The 19,280-nt window shown below is 47.2% G+C and overlaps 2 non-coding genes across 2 annotated transcripts; one reads left to right on the top strand and one right to left on the bottom strand.

The window, feature by feature from the left end:
* Nucleotides 1–5,902: 5,902 nt before the first annotated feature.
* TRNAT-AGU (transfer RNA threonine (anticodon AGU)) lies at nt 5,903–5,976 on the bottom strand. Its single transcript has one exon. It is a non-coding gene; the product is annotated as a tRNA-Thr (tRNA).
* Nucleotides 5,977–14,380: 8,404 nt separating this feature from the next.
* TRNAK-UUU (transfer RNA lysine (anticodon UUU)) lies at nt 14,381–14,453 on the top strand. The gene has a single exon. It is a non-coding gene; the product is annotated as a tRNA-Lys (tRNA).
* Nucleotides 14,454–19,280: the final 4,827 nt, after the last annotated feature.

Here is a 19,280-nt window from a genome sequence, read left to right as displayed (position 1 = left end):
GAGGAAGTTATGGTCATTTAGTTTCAACAGAGCTGGATCTTGTCTTGCTCCCAAGCTATATCTACACTATTGGGTAATGTGGCTTTAAAGTGTTTGAATTAAACACCTGTTGCATGTCCACACTATGCTTCTTGTCTTACCAGAGCACATCCATGCTAGACTCTAGGATGGCCACAGAGAGCAGTGCACTGTGGGTAGCTGTGCAACTGGCTGCAGGTGCTTTGGGAAGGGTTTGCAATGCGTCACGGGCCAGTACAGCATCACATGATGCAGGTTTCTCCATCCCATTGTTCCATGGGAATCCTACTAGATTGCCAGCTGCTTTTCAACTGCAATGTGTTTGGGTGCGGGGAGGGAAGAGTGAGTGAGTGTGTGGGCACACTGTCTCTAAGTTAAGACAGCTGCTGCAAGCAACCAGTCCTGAGGCAGGGGGAAGGGGACAGCCCCAACATCAGTTCCTGCTTCGCTCACTGGCTCAGCTCAGCACAGCAGCCTCTGTCACACATGCATGCTGCGGCCTGCTTAGCTCTGTGTCAGGTGTGCTGGAACAGGGAGGTTAGGGGGTCGTGACCCCACCACTCTTTACCGGCTGTTAGGATAAGTGATGGAGGGGGGGAAGGGTGGAGTCTTGGGAGGAAGAGGTGTTCTGTGGGGGTGGCCTCAGGGGGAGGGGTGGTGTGAGTGTGGTTCCTTGGGGAAGGGGTGTCATGAGAGCGCCACAGTTCAGACAACGGTGCCCCCGCCCCACTGTAAGGAAGCTACCACCGCCCCTGCTCTGTGTTCGTAGTGCAGGAAGAGCAGCATCCATGGCAGTGATTTGCTCCCGGAGGCTCCAGCAGAAGGGCTTGGGAGGTGATTTAAAGGTCCCAGGGCTCTGGCAGTTGGGCTCAGGAGGTGATTTAAAGGGCCTGGGGCTCCGGCCACGGCAGGGAGCCCTGGGCCCTTTAAATCACCATACTGGGAAAGCCAGGCCGGCCTGGCACAGCATACCCGCTCTTGCCAGTACCCCATACCAGAACGTACCAGCTTACTTTCACCTCTGAAAGGTCCTCACATGGATCAATAACTGGTTAAAAGCTGGGAAACAAAGGGTAGGAATAAATGATCAGTTTTCAGGATGCGAACTCTTACCTAGTGGTGTCTATACTGGGACCAGGACTAGTCAACATATTGATAAACGATCTGCTAAACAGAGAGGTGACAAAATTTGCAGATGATCCAAAACTACAGAGGACAGTTAAGTTCAAACCAGCCTGTGAGGAGCTAATAAGAGATTTCACAAAACTAGGTGAAAGGGCAACAAAATGGCAGATGAAATTCAATGCTGATAAATGCAAAGTGATGCACATTGGCAAACAAAATCTCAACTCTACATATAAAAAGATGGGATGTCAAATAGCTGTTGCCACTCAAGTGAGAGATCTTGGATTCACTGTGGATAGTTCTCTGTAAACATCCACTCAGTGTGCAGCGGCCGGCAAAAAGGGAACAGAATGTTGGGAATCATTAGGAAAGGGATAGAAAATAAGAGAGAAAATCTTATTGCCGCTGTATAAATCCATGGTACACACACATCTTGAATGCTGCATGCAGATATGGTCACCCCATCTCAGAAAAGATGTATTGGAATTGGAAAAGGTTCAGAAAAGGGGTGTGGAGTGTCTGCCATATGAAGAGAGAATAATAAGCCTGGGACTCTTCAGCTTGGAGAAAAGATGACCAAGGGGAAATATGATAGAGGTCTATAAAATCATGACTGGTGTGGAGAAAGTAAATAAGGAAGAGTTACTTATTCCTTCTCATAACACAAGAACTAGGGGTCACCAAGTGAAATTAATGGCAGCACATTTAAAACAAACAAACAGAAGTATTTTTTCACACAATGCACAGTCAATGTGTGGAACTCCTTGCCAGAGGATGTTGTGAAGGTCAAGACTATAACAGGGCTCAGAAAAAGAGCTAAATCAATTCATGGAGGACATGCTCTGAGCCTGGATGTGCAGGGAAGGTGTCTCTAATCTCTGTTTGCTGGGAGCGGGTGAAAGGGGATAGATCACTTGATGATTACCTTTTCTGTTCATTCCCTCTGGGGCACCCGGCTTTGGCCGCTATGGGAAGACAGGACACTGGGCGAGATGGACCCAGTCTGACCCAGTCTGGCTGCTCTTACGTCCTTATGCTCCTTTCATACAGAGGCCTGGGATTCTGCCTCATAGTGTGTCCCTGAGGTCTCAGCCAAAATGCCCAGACAGGCAAACAGTCTGGGCTCCTGAAGCCTCTGCCCCCCACCTAGTACCCTATCACTCATCCCTGACCCTTGCTGCTGCTCCTTGCTGTAGAAGGTGAAAGGAGCGGAGGCAGCACAGGAGCCTTCTGGGGATGCAGATCTGAGGCTTTGGGAGAGACACATTGTCTGAGACATCAGAGCGCTGTAAACCATGCAGCCACCCCCTCAATCAGGGGCCTGTTCCAGCCCTGAGTCTGGGTTACCACTATCCCTCCCGCAGAGCAGGGTGCCCACAGATTACATCCTGAAAATAGACATGTGAGACTAACTCCTGTTCTCCCTGACAGGGCCTCCCCTAGACCAAGTGGCACCCCAAGCAAGACGTGCTTTTGGTGCACCCCTATGTTAAAATTTTGAATATCTTATTTTTCATGGCATTTGTAGCTCAGTTCATGATTTCAATGCACAATTTCGATGCATGATTTTCTCTGTCATATAAGATGATAAATTTGCGGGCTAGGTTCTGTAAACCTGTATTTATTCATGCCATATATAAGCAAACAAAACAAATGCACTTTCTTTAAACATATAGAAACTTTTTAATTTTAATGATAACTGAAACGTACTAACACCTAGCAATGGAACTGCCACCAGCACATTGCTGGCCAGTATTAAGTAGTGTTACAGTAGGAGACAGCGTTAGGATGTTAACCCCAGGCCTTTAGCTGAAAGGTCGCTTCTCTCACCTTTCCCCCATGAACTGAAGCGCAGCATTGAAGAGATCCAAAGATTGGCCAATGGCATTTTCAAGTGCTAAAATAGCAAGTGATGTCACTCTCTCATTGGCCATCAGCGACTGAAGATGTGGTTTAATGAGCTGGAGCTTCAAGGCAAGGGTGGGTCTGTCTGCTGTCTTCCGTTGCGCTGCTGGGCACCAAGTCCCTGGTGGCCAATATGTGAAGCTGGGAGAAGAAAGTGGGGTGGAAAGTAGTGGCAGGACTTTTTCCACCAGGGTCTACCTGCCCAACTTCCTCCTTGTACTGCTGGGCCCCCGTCGCCTTCAGGTAACACAGGAACTAAGGCAGGAATAGGGTGAGGAAGCAAGTAAAGCCGAGCAAGGAAGGCAAAAGTGAATCTTGTCTTCATGGGTCGCTCGCAATTACATCCTTTTTCTGTGCCACAGCTGACAAAAACTTCCCAGACAGAAAAGTAATAGGCCAAAAAGAAACCTAGCAGCTGCCGAAGTAGTTCGGTTGGGAGCGTGCTAGACAAGCAGGCTATTCTATTCCTCTTTGTGCCCAGGTGGTATATTTTCGGAAAGTGCAGCATTGCCTTTAACTGCCACGAGTCCCTCATTTCAGGCTATGCAGCAGGAAAAGACAGCATGGGCTTCTGCACCGAGTTGGCCCACCTGATCTTTCATTCTTCTCTTGCTCTTTGACAGCAAGGAGAAGAAGAAGAAGCTTTCCCTGAAGCTCCAGTCACACGGGCGAGGTAAGGATGACTTCCTGAATGCCGGCCCCAGCCCTCTGCTCTGCCAGCTGACCTATCGAAGGGCATCCACCACTTTCTCTAGGTTTGTCCATCGGTCTGTGGCAGGGTGAGCAGTAATCAAGCAGATGGAGTTTCTGTAGTGTAGTGGTTATCACATTTGCCTAACATGCAAAAGGTCCCTGGTTCAGAAACATACTGGTTTCCTTTTCCCAGATCCCCTTGCTGTTCAGGAAGGTGCTCCTCCTTCTCCTATTGGCCTGTCCCTGGGATAACTCCAACCCCTGCATGACAGAAGGTGCTGACAGCAGTGGAGAAAGCACCTTGATGTCAGGCTGGAGAACCTAGAGGAGTTAGGCATGTTACCTTTCAGAGTCTAGTTGCTTGGCCTCCTCTGCCCTTGGAGATTGGCTGGTGGACGCCAGCTCTTCCTGCTGGCCTCCTTTGCATGGCTTGCCAAAGGAGGAAGTGAGGCAGGAATGGGGCAAAAGAGGAAAGTCAAGCTGAGAAAGGCAGTGCAGAAACTAAGCAAATCATTGTGGATAAGTGGGGTTAGTAGAGCACCATCATTCATTCTACAAAGCATGGGGAGGTGTGGTTGGCTGCTTGGAGGCAGAATCCTGTGCCGGTCACTTTGGGAGCTGTACTGCCTGAGGTAAGCACCCCCCTCCGACCACCTCCTGCACCCTTACCCCTGCTCCAGAACAGAGGCTCTCTGTGTCTTGAACAAGCACTGTCAAGGATTGGCCAAGAACTTCTGCTCTGCTTATGTGAAAGAGACAAAAAAAGGGAGCCCAGAGGACAAGTTTAATTCACAAGCACAAACTGGTTGGCCAAGCCAGGATCTCTCAGTTACTCAGAAGGCTCTTCAGCCAGCTCTTCCCAAAGACCAGTCTCTGGAGGCTTTTGTGACATGATGTACCTCAAAATAGCCCCCTGTAGCTCACATATTCATCATCCATATATGACTGTGATATCTCATACAAACCATTCCATGTAAGTTATCACATGAAAAGTCATGATCTGCTGAAATTGGTTATTCTGTCCAAATATGTATAGCATGAGGGTGTATGAAGTTGTGCATTTTGCTGTATGGTTGTTACTGAAATATGCTATAATTTTGCTAGTGACCCCTGCCAAGGAGGGAGTTCAACAACCATGAATCAGCAGAGGAATTGTAATTAAGGGATTTCCAATTCAATGACAGATGCCCAAACACAAATCTGTGGGGACTGCTCAAGTCTATGAGTCAGTTGCACAAGACCACACCAGGAGGATTCCCCAACCTAGTGACTCAGCAGAGCCCACCCGGACACGTCTGGGCAAGTGTCTTCTAGACACTTGAACTAAGAATATAAAATAGGAGACTGTGGCATCATGTTTTTGCCTTTCTCCTCCCCCACCTATGTTGGAAGCAGCAGGAATCCTGAGAAAATGAAGGGGGGAATTCTATGTATTAAGGAGGGTAACATCCATTGGGGTGAGAAAAATGCTTCACCTAAGTACTGCCTAGTGTAATAAGGTGTAAAGTTTAGATTTTGCTGTGGTCATACAGTGCTTAGTGCTCTGCATTGTGGCCCCAAGAGCCATGGATGCAAGTTGAGTTACGATGACCTTTTCCTTGTCTCCACATTTCTTAGGTGCCTCCTTCCAATGCTTGTCAGAAAAAATGACCGTTTTTTTTTGGAAGCATTTGCATTGCAAGGCAGAGGCAGTCTTCTCTGCTTCCTCAGAAGATTGACCAAAAGATGGGAAGAGCAGACACATTTGGCAAGGCACCACTGGGTGCTGCATCCCTAACTCCACTTTACCTGGCAGGTGAATCAGCCAGCTTAGCCACGGTGCCACTCTCTAGGACTTTTCTCCCAACTGCTCTATTTTTCATCAGTGACTATCAAAAGGAAGACGACATGACATCTGTGTGTGGACATCCCCAGTGAATCACAAGGACATGTGGCGCAGGCTCTCGTGTTGCAGCTATTGCAGTCAAAGCAACCACCATGCTAATGCTAGTCACAGCAGCCTTTTCATCAACTCCAGGCATGTGATTTGATTCTTTCCAATGCTTCTCTACAAAGAAGCCTTTTCCTTAGCAAGCAATGACTTGGCTACCAAGGGAGGTCTCTTCTGTTACCTAGGAAGACACAGAAAAATGTGAGCAGAGGAGACAAAAGCCGTACACCAAGGCACCACTGGGAGTTAAACCCAGGATCTCCTGTTTACTAGACAGGTGCGTTAGCCAGCTAAGCCATGGTGCCTGCCTCAAAAAAACGTTTGCAACTGTTCCATTTGATGGTCAAGGACAACACCTGCAAATTCTAAAGGACAGATGTTCCACATTTCCCTCAGGACCTGCAGACCTTGAGGTGTCTGGCTCTCCGTGCACAGAAAGCCACAGCTGAGATGACAGAGGGCTTCTAACATGTGCTTCTTCCACCAGCCATTGTGATCATATAGCGGTTAGTGATCTGTGTTTCGACCGCAGCAACATCAGCTCAGTTCTCAGTCATGGTAACCTTTCCACCAGCTCTAAACTTCTCATTTGCCATTTTCCAAGTGTGGGGAGGTGTCTGGCCCCAATCAAGCAGGAGAAAGATTAAGGCAGCCTTGCAGAGGCTGCACAGAACCCGGCCTATCAGGAAAGGGCTTATTGGGAGAGCCAATCAGGAGAACGCTTGCTGGAGCAGCCCATATATAAAGGGCTGCTCAGCACAGCAAGAGTTAGTCACTGCTTGAAGTTTGAGGAGGGAGGTTTGGCTGAGGAAGGGGAAGGGGAAAGGGAAAAGGTAGGGGAAGGGGAAGGGGAAGAGTGGGCACCATGATCAGAGTAGTGCTGGGTGGGTAAGGGGAGCATGAGTGACCTTCTGGTTGAGTGCTGCCAGACTGAGGCCCTAATACAAAGGCAGAGGAAGATGCTGGGGCTGTGGGGAAGTGGTCCAGGGAAACAGATGCAGGGTTGCAGGTTCACCGCTTTTGCCTCCGTAGCCACTGACACAGGTGGCTACACACTGGACTGCAGCCGACCACTGAGGCAAGTGTCTGGGTAGAGAACAGCTGCCCCCGGGAAGGGGGAAGAGAACTGAGTGAGGCACAGCCAGAGGGCTGTGTCCATAAGAGGACACTGAAGTCCTGAGAGCGACATGGGTCCTACTGATAAAACAGATGCAGCCAGATGCCACTAGATGAAGGCGCACCGGTGAACCAGAACTAATTACCAGGATGGCCAGGAAGAGGCACCACATGCCCTATTACACCAAGACTTAGCTGCAAGGAAGGCTCTATCTGTCTTGAACAAGCACTTAGAAGGATTCTGCTGACAGGTCTTTTCTTTTTCTGAAAAGAGATACAAAAAAGGAGCCAACACACACAACAGGTTCAGCAAGGAAGAACTGGCAGGCCAAGCCAGGCTCTCCTGGTTAGTAGGAAGGCTCTTCAGCCAGCTCTTCCCAAAGATCACTATCTAGAGACCTTTTAACAGCCACTGCAGATGCTGACCACAAAACAGGCAAAGAGATGCCAAAATAGAGTTCTCCACTGCCTGCAGCCCTCAAGCTACCAGGAGTTCTGTGCACAGATAGGCCCCTGCTGGGGAGAAAAGGCCTTGTTAGAGACTCTTCTGACACCAGCCGTTCTCAAATAGTGTTTAGTGCTCTGTGTTGTGACTTCAGCATCCACAGATGCCAGTTCAGTTGGGGGACATTTTTCCTGTCTCCACATTTGTCTAGTGCCTCCTTTCAACACTTTTCACCAAAAAGACCTGTTTCTTTTGCAAGCAATGTACAGCTAGGCAAAGGCAGTCTTCTCCATTTCCTCAAAAGATCACCAAGCTGTGAGGAGAGCACACACATTCAGCCAGGCTGGATCCTGAATCTTCTCTTTATTCAGCAGGTGTCCGAGAAAGACAGAAATCTACACCGTGTAGAGGTCAAAAATAGGAGTTTATTACACACAGCGCTGGCGGAGTGTCACCTTGCTTATTAGGCTCAGAGACATTGCTAATTAATTAATTACAATAAAATATATAGATGTTCCACAAGTCAGGGAAAGTGACGAGGTAGGCAGTTCCACACCCCGGGATAGGTTTTGCAGCAAGACAAGATAAGCACATTAGCCAATAGTTAACAGATTACATAATATCTCCACCCATGGTCTCAAGTTAGCAAGTTAACATTTCATTAATACTTTGATAAAATGTTGTTAGTATAAAATATCTATGTTGAATTCTGATTTGGGGTCCATAGGAATGGAGCAACTCCTTTGATTGTCCAAGAGGTACATTCCTAGGGGTTAAAGCAAAGAAACAGTGAAAGTATATGACAATAAAGATTTTCTGTGAGTCTAAAGGCAGGCATTGGTCCGTGGGAAGGGACGTGGAAGAATGACATACCTTATACTGACATCTTCCAACTTTTCATAAACTCAAGATTGGATCTGTGGGAAGAACGTCTCCCTACAGAAGAAACAAACACAATAGGAACAGGGATTCTTTGTTCAATCTGCAACTCTGAATAAGACACAATTCTTTAGTTCTTAGCTCCAACACCTGGCAATTTGCTGACCAGGCCTATCTTAGCAAGCAAGGCTTTCTGTTTACCCCAGCTTTCTCTTAGCTTATCACTTTTTGCTAGGCCTCTGATCCTTGACCATACTCTGGACTTTGAGTCTGGAAAAGAGCTGGCACAATCCATGCACCAGGTTGCTACATAAAGAGCAAATAGATTTTTAATCCTTCACATGAAGTAATGGCAAAGCTCTTGGTTCAGGCCTGTAGCAGCGATGGAATAAACTGCAGGTTCAAATCACGTCTCTGGAGTCCATCCACAGCTGGGATGGGGCATTCAGTCCTTTGTACAGAGCTGAAGCTTGTTTGTAGCAAAGTCCCTCCAGAGGTATGAAGCAGAACTGAAGACAAGATGGAGATGAGGCACCAGCCTTTTATAGTCTCTTGCCACGTGGTCTTTGCTTTCTTTGTCCCAAGGACACTCTATCCAGCACGTGGCATAGAAAAACCTTTGAGTTCTGTCCACAGGCAGGTCCCTGCATACCTTGATGAGTCACAAGGTGTATCTGCTTTCTCTCAATGGGTCGATTGTATAGCTGATGGTCCTTAGTGGGCCATCAAGCAGGCTAGGCAGAACTGACACCAACTTGTCTTGAGTGTTCCCCAGAAGCAGAGCACGAGTTTGAAATATGGACAGCATAGAACCAATATTCATAACGTCGACTACAAAAATGATACACATCCAGAGAGAGCATCATTCTAATCAGCCAATCAGAACCTCTTCACAGACCCCTTACATGGCAACTTTTCTACAATATTGGCTGCAAATATAGATCAGTGGTCGCAATGGTGATCTATACAATTACAGATTAAGTCATTAATGTCACAGGAGGTGACATGGTATCAGTGAGACTGACATTGGAATGGTGCCTCCAGTTTTGGTGTCCTCGGCTGAAAACGATGAGGTGAAATTGGAGCTGGGGCAGCAAAGAGCCACCAAATGTTCTGAGGGCTGGAGAAAAATGCCTTCTAGTGAGCTATTGAAAGAGCTCAGTCTGTTTAGCTTATCAAAAGAAGATTGAAAGGTGACTTCACTGAAGTGTTGAAGGGCCTTAATGGAGAGAAAATATTGGGTGTTAGAGGGCTTTTTAATTGAGCAGAGAAAGGCATAACAAGACCCAACGGTTGAAAGGTAAAAAGAGACAAATTCATATTACAACTAAGGCACAAATATTCAACAGCGAGGATGATTCACCACTGGAACAGGCTATCAAGAAAAGTGGTGGATTTGCCATCTCCTGATGTCATTTAATGAAGACTAGATGCCTTTCTGGAATGTGTTTGCCCCCAAGGTAGCTCTTGTGTCATACAAGAGGCCTGTGATATGCAGGGGTTCAGATTAGAAGCTCTAATAATCTCTTCTGGCCATAAAGTCGACTAATTTCTGAAAAACTGAGTGTAGCATTGGCAGCAGCGTCTGATATTTTCCTGTCTAGCCAGCTTACTTCCTAGAATGAACGCTCCTTGAGTGGGGTGATCCACAGGGAGTAGCTCAAACCTCCAAAGTGCCTGGCCAGGGGCAGGACATTAGCACAGCAAGGGAGGGGTGTGGCACTGACATCACAAAGGCCTTTTCCAGCACCTCAGACTATTGGTCAAAGGGGGTGGGGAGGTGGTGACCTCACAGAGAGATACTGACATCATCCAGGCAGGACAGGGGCGAGGGGCCAGGGAAACCTCAGAGACCCCTGTGGCTTTGCTTCAGGAAATCTCCTCCAGGTCTCTCCTTGAGGACTGACAGAGTATTCGGGTTCACGGATGTGAGCACCAGGAGGAACCTCTTTCGAGTTTTCTCCTTCCCTTGTAGTGATTTTACTAGAAAAGAGCCTTCCCTCTTTAGAAGGCAAGAGCCTCCTGGACGTCTGAAACCTGTTCAGTCTGATCCATCTGGTGAGAGTTGAATTCTAGACATGGAAAACACAAGCTTAAGGAGGCAGAATTTTATTCCACACCTGGGATTTTGTCCCTTAGAATCACTGGAGACATTAGGGTTTGTCCTTTTTGTTTCACCTTTCCCTCCATCCATCCATCCCTCCCTCCTTTCTCATCGTCTCTTGCTTCTTTTCTCCTGTTCCCCTCCCAACACCAGGGTGTGTGTGTGTTGCGGGGGAGTGCTCTGCAGCTCCCGCTTTGGGTGGTCCATCCAAAACTGTAGGGCTGAAATAGTGCTCGGACAGTGATCCCCACTGGTGACCTGGCCCATCCTTTGTGCTATCTGGTGAGAACCCTCAGGCTCCCCTCCTCAGGTTCTACCTTAATTGGCTGAGCAGGGGGTTATTGACAGGGAGGAGACTCAGGTCCTTGTTGTTCTCTTTCAAGATCAAGGAAATAAGTCAGAACCAGTTCTATGTTTCACAAATTTTGCTGCTTCTCTGCATTAATTGTCTCTGAGCAGTTCATGATTCTCTGTAACATTACAGTTCTCCTCAAATACTTGCTGAATAATTACTGTCACTGTTGTCTGTCTGGAGCTCCTCTGAGGGCACTTTATTCAGGTCATTCAATGTCTGAAATTCAAGTTCCGATGGTTAGTTTGAAAATCAGGGTTATTGGGTCCTATTCCCAACTCTGCCACTGACAGGCTGTGTGACATAAGAGAAGTCAATTCTCCTTTCACAGCCTTAGCTTCTCCCTCTTTCAAGTAGAGATAATAATGATCTGCTCCTACCTATCTCACAGTGGGTGGAGGATGGGGATCTATTGGAGAGTGTCACTAGGAGTAGGGCATAATATGAGGTGTCCTATTACGTTTACTCAGAGCAGATTAACACATAATAGAATAGCTGAAATAGCCTATTTGATTTGTATGTTTTTATTTTGAAACTGTTAAGAGCAGCAACGACTTAGCTCAGACTGAAGCATCTTATCTAATGTTTGAGATCTAAGTGTCTCCTCTTTGTGTGCGACAAGATAATTTAACACAGTATGACAGACAGGAGATGCTTTTGTTTTGCAACAAAATATTTTTGCAAAGAACTTTTATCCCACTTGTTATGATTTCGAGAAACAAACTGGTTTAGTCTGAATGGGATTTTCTGACAGAAACAGTTGGAATGATATTTCCCCACCATCTCGATTCCTGGGCTCTATCCCTGCCTCTGGGGGGTTTGTTGTCCATTAGAACAGGAGTTGGAACTGGTGGCTTTTCTTTCTGGCTCTGCAACCGCTTTGCTTTGTAGGCCCTTGGGTAAGTCATTTCCCTTCTCTGGACCTCAGGCTCCTCTCATCTGTCCAATGGGAACAGGGACAGTTCTTGAACTCTGGGTGGTTGTGAGCCTGAGTGAGATAATGGGCGTTAAAGCCCTCTGTGAAGGAGAAAAGGGAACTTCTCAGTGACTGGGGCTCCTCTCTGTATGGCCCCAATGGGGAAGGAAAGAGATGGTATGGGGGAGAAGACAGGCAGAAGGGGTCAAATGGGGCTAAACCAGAAATGAGGAGATTTTCTTCCTGTTAAAATATCCTGGAGTCTCATGGCTGAAAAGTTGCATCTTTAGTTAGGTATGAACCAGCAGCCTTTCAATTACCAGGCAAAGCTGTGAACCACAGAGACTGATAATTGCCTGCTTCCCAACTTTGCCTAAGAAGCACCTGCAGTGCTGCTACTGGTTAGTGCAAAAGGGACTACTGCTGGGCTTATGAGTTCAAGCCTTACCTTAAATACTGGTTTCTATTACCCCTGTAGCTTCCCCAACTTGTTTTGCCCAATTCACATGGAAAGTACCCTACTAGGAAAAGGGGAATAAGTTCTGAAATGTGGAAGCTGATGCTCAGCTTGGAAATATCCACCCTCTGCTGCCATGAATTCCAGTAGATTGTTCACTGTCAGGGAAAATTGATCTATTAGCTGCCAGGAAAGGTGTCTGGGCACCATATCCCCCTGCTTCTTCCAGTGCACCCCTGGCTCGGTCACAGCTGCAGAAGGATTCTATATGCATTGAGTCTAACTCTTTTGCAAGCCTTCTTAGCACAGCTGGTAGTGTCTCAGTCTCATAATCTGAAGGCTTTGAGTTCAAGCCTCTCAGAAGACAATGGTTTTTGCTCCCTGCTTCAAATTTTCTAAAGGAAATCAGAGAAAAGAGACTACAGGACAGTGTTTTCTAGACACCTTCGCACCCATCTAACACACACACACACACACATAGAATCTTCTAAGGCATTAACTTTTCCTTCTCTATAGAGTTTGTATTCTCCATAGAGCAAAATATATCAAAAACATGCAAGTCTAAACCTAATACAATATGAAACTCAATACAGATAACATCTCCCCCTCAGAGATCTTCCAATAAGCTTCTTTTGCAGACTGGGCTTATTTCTAGTCTGGGCCCAATCTTTTCACCTGGCGTAATCCTTGTTCCAGCTCAGGTGGTAGCTAGGGGATTTCTTATGACTGCAGCGACCTTTCTTCTGTTCTATCCCCTTATATAACTTTGGTACAAGGCAGGAATCTTTTGTGTCTCTCCTGGGGAAGAGCCCCAGGTTTAAGATGGATTCCTGTACCAGGTGACATGCTCACATGTCCTGTGAGACCCCAAGCTTTCATTCTTCCTGTCCTGACTCACAGATGGTGCAGGACAGAGCCATCTACAATCAGTTGTCCTGGTTAATGGGAGACATCAAGAGTCTAAATTACTATTAATGGCCCACACTTTTCATCATTAGATCAGGACCTCAGAGTTATATTTCATATTTCTAGTTTCAGATACAAGAATGATCGGTTCACACAAATACAATGAACACACACAGTCGATTATAAACTTTGTAATGCTACCTTACATGCATAAAGCATATTTCAGTTACATTATATTCACACTCATTAGCATATTTTAATGAAGTCATATGGAGTGCAACGTCATAGCAGGGAAAGGGTTTTACTGCAGCACCTGGGAGCAGTTGAGTTTCATGTACAGGCTGTTGTATGAGTTTCTCCAGGTTTCTTGTAAGCACACAGGGCCCTTAGCAAGTGCTCTTGATACAGGAATGGCCCAGACATGATAAAGTGATGGGAATTGCATTTTCCTTTTTAATTTTTGTATTTCCAGTGACATTTCTGTTTGTGATTTCGTTTTGCTTTGTATAACTGTGTTTTCTCCTGGATTTGCTATTTAACTAAAAAAAGAATAAGGCCTCACTCAGGGTGCCGGATGGAGGAGCAGGCTGGGGCTAGGACTGCTAAAAGAGCGAAAGCATCAGGTTTTCTGTATTGTTTCCTGCCCTCATTTTCTGAGTAGTTTTTTTTCTGCATGAAATTTGCTTAGTTGGCAGAGCATCTGACTTTTAATCTGAGGGTCCAGGGTTCAAGTCCCTGGTCAGGTAGAAGGACAATTCCCCAAGATTTTCAGAAGGCTTTTTTTGAGGACTCTCTTTGACTTCAGTTTTTTCTTTTCAGAACTTGGCCTTTCCTAGGAAGGGCCCTTTAGTGCTTGGGACTGAAGGTGCTACTTCCTCACCTGTCCACTGGCATTGCAGTCTGGAGGAAGAAAGGCCTCTGGGCCTGCAACAAAGTGCTGTGTGCTGATTATTTGAGCAAATGTAGGGCTTGCCAGAAAGGCATGTTCCCACTGGGTATTCCCTAACAGAAAAAATTGTCCCCATAGAGTCTTTCATGCCAGAAGTCAAACTCTCTTGATAGGTCCCCTGCTGGTCCCATGGTGTAAGGGCTGGTATTCAGAGCTATGAATCCTGAAATCAAAGTTCAAGCCGCTGTAGAGTTGTGGGGTCCTTTCATAGCCAGCTAGTTATTCTGGGATTTCCAACGCTTCCTCTTGCTCTCTCCAATGACATGGTAGCCTGTCTCTTGCCTACTAGCTGTTGTGACTCACACAAGAGGGCATGTTTGATCCCAAAGCAAGGCCCTCCCTTAGGCTCAGTCTGAATAGAGGTCAATGTAGCACTGCATGAGACAGGTCAATTTTATTTTGCTTTGTATAACTATGTTTTCTCCTGGATCTGATATTTAACTAAAAAAAGAAGAATGTCTCTGGGTGCCACATGGAGAAGCAAGATGGGCCTAGGGCTGCTAAAGAAGGAAGAGTAGCAAATTTTCTGCCCTCTTTTTCTTGACTAGTTTCTCTTCTGCACCAAGCTTGCCCCTTTTTCTATGAGCCTGGCTAGCTCAGTTGGTAGAACGTCAGACTTTTAATCTGAGGGTCCAGGGTTCACATCCCTGGTTAGATAAAGAGGGAGCATTTCCCCATATGGTACTCCTCCAACAACTGAAAAAAGCATCTCCTCAGGGTGTTATTTCACAACAGTCTTTTTTCCTCCAGGACTTGGTCTTTCCTAGAAAGGTCCATGTACTGCCTAGGACGGAAGGGGCAACTTCCTCACATGGCCACTGGCCTCTCAGTCTGGACTAAGAAAGGCCTCTGGGAGTTGCAGCAAACTGTTACATGCCAACTTGGTGAGCAAATGCAGGGCTGCACCCGCAGGGTCATCCACACCAGAACTCAGCAGAGATCTGGGGGTTCCCTATTGGTCCCATGGTGTAAGAGCAGCCCTCAAGACTTTGAATCCTGCAATCTGAGTTGAAGTCTCAGTAGGATCTGAGGACAATTCCTGTGTGACCTAATCCTGCTGGGTCTTCCAAGGCCCTGTCTAGCTCTCTCAAATGATATGAAAGCCTGCCTTTTGCCTGCTAGCTGTTGTGACTTGAGCACAAGAGGGGATGTTTGATCCAGAAGGCTGGCCGTGCTTGGAGTCCTGTAGGTAGGGATGGGAGCTCCATTTCCTCTGAGTCCTGAAGCTGGGCTGCAGCCTGGCCTAGGAGGCAGCCCTATTGGTTGACCAACTGGCCCAAAGTCACTTGGGTGGTGTTGGTGTTCCCCAGGAATGCTGAAAGGCCTAAGGGAGGGAGGCTTAATACTCCTCCCTATCAGTCAGGGTGGAAGAGGAGGGCTGCAAGAGTGGGCAGGTTGATGAGCTGGGCCTTCTAGCATTTAGTTGGGTACATGGTGAGGAACGCAAACTGGGAGAAGCAGTTGCTGGCCTGTGAGGAATGGCTCAGCCGGTGGCGTAAGTGGACCTTGTAATTACCTACAAAGCTGTGATGCTCAAGACCTATCTTTCGGCTACAGGGAACTTCCTCAGCCATGTATTTCCCCCTGCTCCACGAGTGCTGCTGAGGCTGAACATGACCTTCCAGTTCTTGTGGGGCAATAGGATGTCCCTACCTAGACAGGAGATGTGTGGCTTTTCTGCCATATTAGAGGAAAGGTTGGGCCTGGTGGGCTTTGAAGTCTTTTATGGCTTTACTTTTTGGTTTTTACATTTTCAGTGGGTGGCTCCCAAGCAAGAGTTGACTCACGTGATCTTTCTTTCTTCTCCTGCTCTTTCTCAGCAAGGGGAAGAAAAAGAAGCTCTCCTTCAAGCTGGAGTCAGAAGGATAACATAAGGATGACTTCCTGAGTTCCAGCTCCAGTCCGTTGCTCTGCCAGCTGACTCATCGAAGGGCTGCCATCACTTTCTCCAGGTTCACCCATCGGTGTGTTCAGAATGGAAAGGGGTAACTAGTGGTGTTCCCCAATGGTGAATCCTAGGACCAATCCTATTCAACTTAGTCATAAATGATCTGGAGAAAGGGGTAAACAGTGAGGTGGCAAAGTTTGCAGATGATACTAAACTGCTCAAGATAGTTAAGACCAACGCAGACTGTGAAAGAATTTCAGAGAGACCTCACAAAACTAAGTGATTGAGCAAAAAAATGGCAAATGAGATGTAATGTGGATAAATATGAAGTAATGCACATTGGGAAAAATAACCCCAACTATACATACAATATGATGGGGGCTAATTTAGTTACGGTTAATCAGGAAAGATATCTTGGAGTCGTCGTGGATAGTTCTCTGAAGACGACCATGCAGTGTTCAGCAGCAGTCAAAAAAGCAAACAGGATGTTAGGAATCATTTAAAAAGGGATAGAGAATAAGACAGAGAATATTTGCCCTTATATAAATCCATGGTACACCCACATCTTGAATACTGCATATAGATGTGGTCTCCTCATTTCAAAAAAGATATACTGGCACTAGAAAATGTTCAGAGAAGGGCAACTAAAATGATTAGGGTTTGGAATGGGTCCCATATGAGGAGAGATTAAAGAGACTAGGACTTTTCATTTTGGAAAAGAGGAGACTAAGGGGGGATATGATAAAGGTACATAAAATCATGAACGATGAGGAGAAAGTGAATAAGGAAAAATTATTTACTTGTTCCCATAATATAAGAACTAGGGGCCACCAAATGAAATTAATGCACAGCAGGTTTTAAACAAATAAAAGGAAGTTCTTCTTCACACAGTGCACAGTCAACATGTTGAACTCCTTGCCTGAGGAGGTTGTGAAGGCTAGGACTATAAGAGGGTTTAAAAGAGAACTAGATAAATTAATGGAGGTTTAGTCCATGAATGGCTATTAGCCAGGATGGGTAAGGAATGGTATCCCTTGCTTCTGTTTGTCAGAGGATGGAGATGGATGGCAGGAGAGAGATCACTTGATCATTGCCTGTTAGGTTCACGCCCTCTGGGGCACCTGGCATTGGCCACTGTTGGCAGACAGGACACTGGGCTGGATGGACCTTTGGTCTGACCCAGCATAGCCATTCTTATACTCTTATGAAGGGAGGGGCAGAGCTCTCTGACAGAGTTTCTGTAGTGTGGTGGTTATCATGTTTGCCTAACATGCAAAAGGTTCCTGGTTCAAAACTAGCCAGAAACAAAATTGCTTACTTTTCCCAGCTTCCCTGGCTGTCTAGCAAAGTTCCTACTGCTGCCACTGGCATGTACCTGTGATAAACCCAACCCCTGAAGGACAGAGGGTGGTGAAATGAGCTGAGAAAAAGCCTTGGCATCAGCAGGGGAAAGCTAGAGGATGTGGGCCAGTCACCTTTTGGAGCCTTGTGGCTTGGTCTCCTCTGCCCTGGGAGGTTGGCTGGTGGAGGCCGGCTCTTCCTGCTGGCCTCCTTTGTGTGACTTGCCAAAGGAGGAAGTGAGGCAAGAATGGGGCAAAAGAGGAAAGTTGAGCTGAGAAAGGCAGGGCAGAAGCTAAGCGCCTCAGTGTGGCTAAGTGGGGTTAGTAGAGCATCACCCTTCATTCTGCAAAGTCTGGGGAGATGCGGTTGGCTGCTGGGAGGTATAATCCTGTGCTTGCCTCTTGGCTTCCCAGGGGTGGCTACTTGCAACCCAGGAGAGGAAGGATGGTTCTGGGTGAAAGGAAGACAAGCAAAGCTCTGGGAGGAAATTTTGTGTGCGGGGTGCGGGCTTTCTGCTTTGGGGTTGGGGTGCAGGAGGGGTGGTGCTTACCCCGGGCACTGCAACTCCCAAAGTGACCGGTACACAAAACCCTGCAACAGCAGCTCCCAGGTCAGCAGGGACAGTGAGTCTCCATGTGCCGCTGCCTGCAGGCGCGGCCCCCAGAGCTCCCATTGTCTGCAGTTCCTGGCCAATAGGAGCTGGGGAGTTGGTTCTCGGGGCAGAGGCAGCACATGGAGACACTCCCCCCACCCCAGGGGATGCTGGGACATGCCAGACACTTCTGGGAGTGGCACAGAGGGACGGAGGCAGAGTGGGCAGGGAGCCACCTTAGTGCTGCTGGCACATCTCTGCACACCCATTGTGGGAGGGGGGCAGAGGGCCTCCATGCGCTGCCTGGAGTAGGGGCAGAGCACAGAGCTGCCTCCCCTCTCGGGTCTATTACAGGAGTGGGTGAGTGGGCTCTTTTGGCCCGCAAGATGCAGCAGGTCAGACTAGATGATCACACTGGTCCCTTCTAACCTTAAATGCTCTGAGTCTAAAAGGGAGAGGGAAGTAAGGGAAAAAAAAACCCAAACATTGTAATACCAGGGTGACTCCACCTGCTCACAGTATAGTCCTGCCCCTTTATTCTTCCCCTGGGTGTTTAATGATCTACAGGACATGGATTCTCTCATTCGATTGATAAACTGATACAATGTGACTGAAGTTAAAATAGTACCTCAGTGGGGTTGCTGCGAATTGAACCCAGGTCAACTGCTCAGAAGGCAGCTATGCTCACCACTATACCACCAACACATCGGGTGAAATTATTGCTTATGCTTGCCCAATGAGGTTAGGCCAGAATTGAGGCATTTTCCTACCTGTTAAAATGTACTGGATTCTCTTTACAAGAAAGCCAAGCACCTCTATCTTCACCTGGGTTTGAATCATCAGCCGTTCAAATAGCCACCAACTTTGTTAATCACAGACACAGGTAACTGCCTACTTCCCAAGCTTGTCTGAGCAGCACCTGTAGGGATACAACTGGCTAGTGAGGGAGGCGCACTGCTGGGGTTATGAGTTCAGGCCTCACCCAACGCACCGGTTTTCATTAGCCACGGAGCTTCCCCCATTGCTTTGTCTCATTCACATGGAAAGTGCCATACGAGGTTGATGAAAGTAAATTCTAAACTCTAAAATGCGGCAGTGGCCCATAGACTGGGATAAGGGGTTTGAAGAGAAAAAGCTCTGAGTAGAAAACCAGACAGTCTCCAGGGGCAGGTACGGTATAACGACTCAACAGGGAGCCGTGGGGTGGGGGTTTCACTCCCTCTGTGAAATATCCTGAGAGGTATTTGAAGATGAAGATAACACCATGGCTAACAGGTGACTGGCACGTCCTGGGTTAAAGAAAGGAAGGGACTTGAGTTAATAGTCTGAAGATTTGTGTTACCATCACTGTCTGACCCCCCTTCAGCTCAGAGCAGGTTTGTACGTTGCTGTGTGGAACACACAGACTCCTGCAGAACAGGGGCAGCTGTTTCCAAGGAAGAGAGCCTGGTACTTAGGAGACTTTCTACACTTGCTGTTTTGAAGCAATTCAATAAAATAACGGTGGAGCTACAATGTCCGGTCCAAAATTTGAGCCCCCTGCTGCAAAAATGCTATTTTAGGATCTAAACAGGAGGCTTTCAGTGCTAAGACACCTGACCAGAGAGTTGGGGACGTAACAGCTGCTGACTCTGAGGGTCCTGGGCTAAATCCACTTGCAGGTG

Source organism: Gopherus flavomarginatus, chromosome 9 (assembly GCF_025201925.1).
Source record: "Gopherus flavomarginatus isolate rGopFla2 chromosome 9, rGopFla2.mat.asm, whole genome shotgun sequence".
NCBI lineage: Eukaryota > Metazoa > Chordata > Testudines > Testudinidae > Gopherus > Gopherus flavomarginatus.
This window is presented reverse-complemented; position numbering and strand designations above follow the sequence as displayed.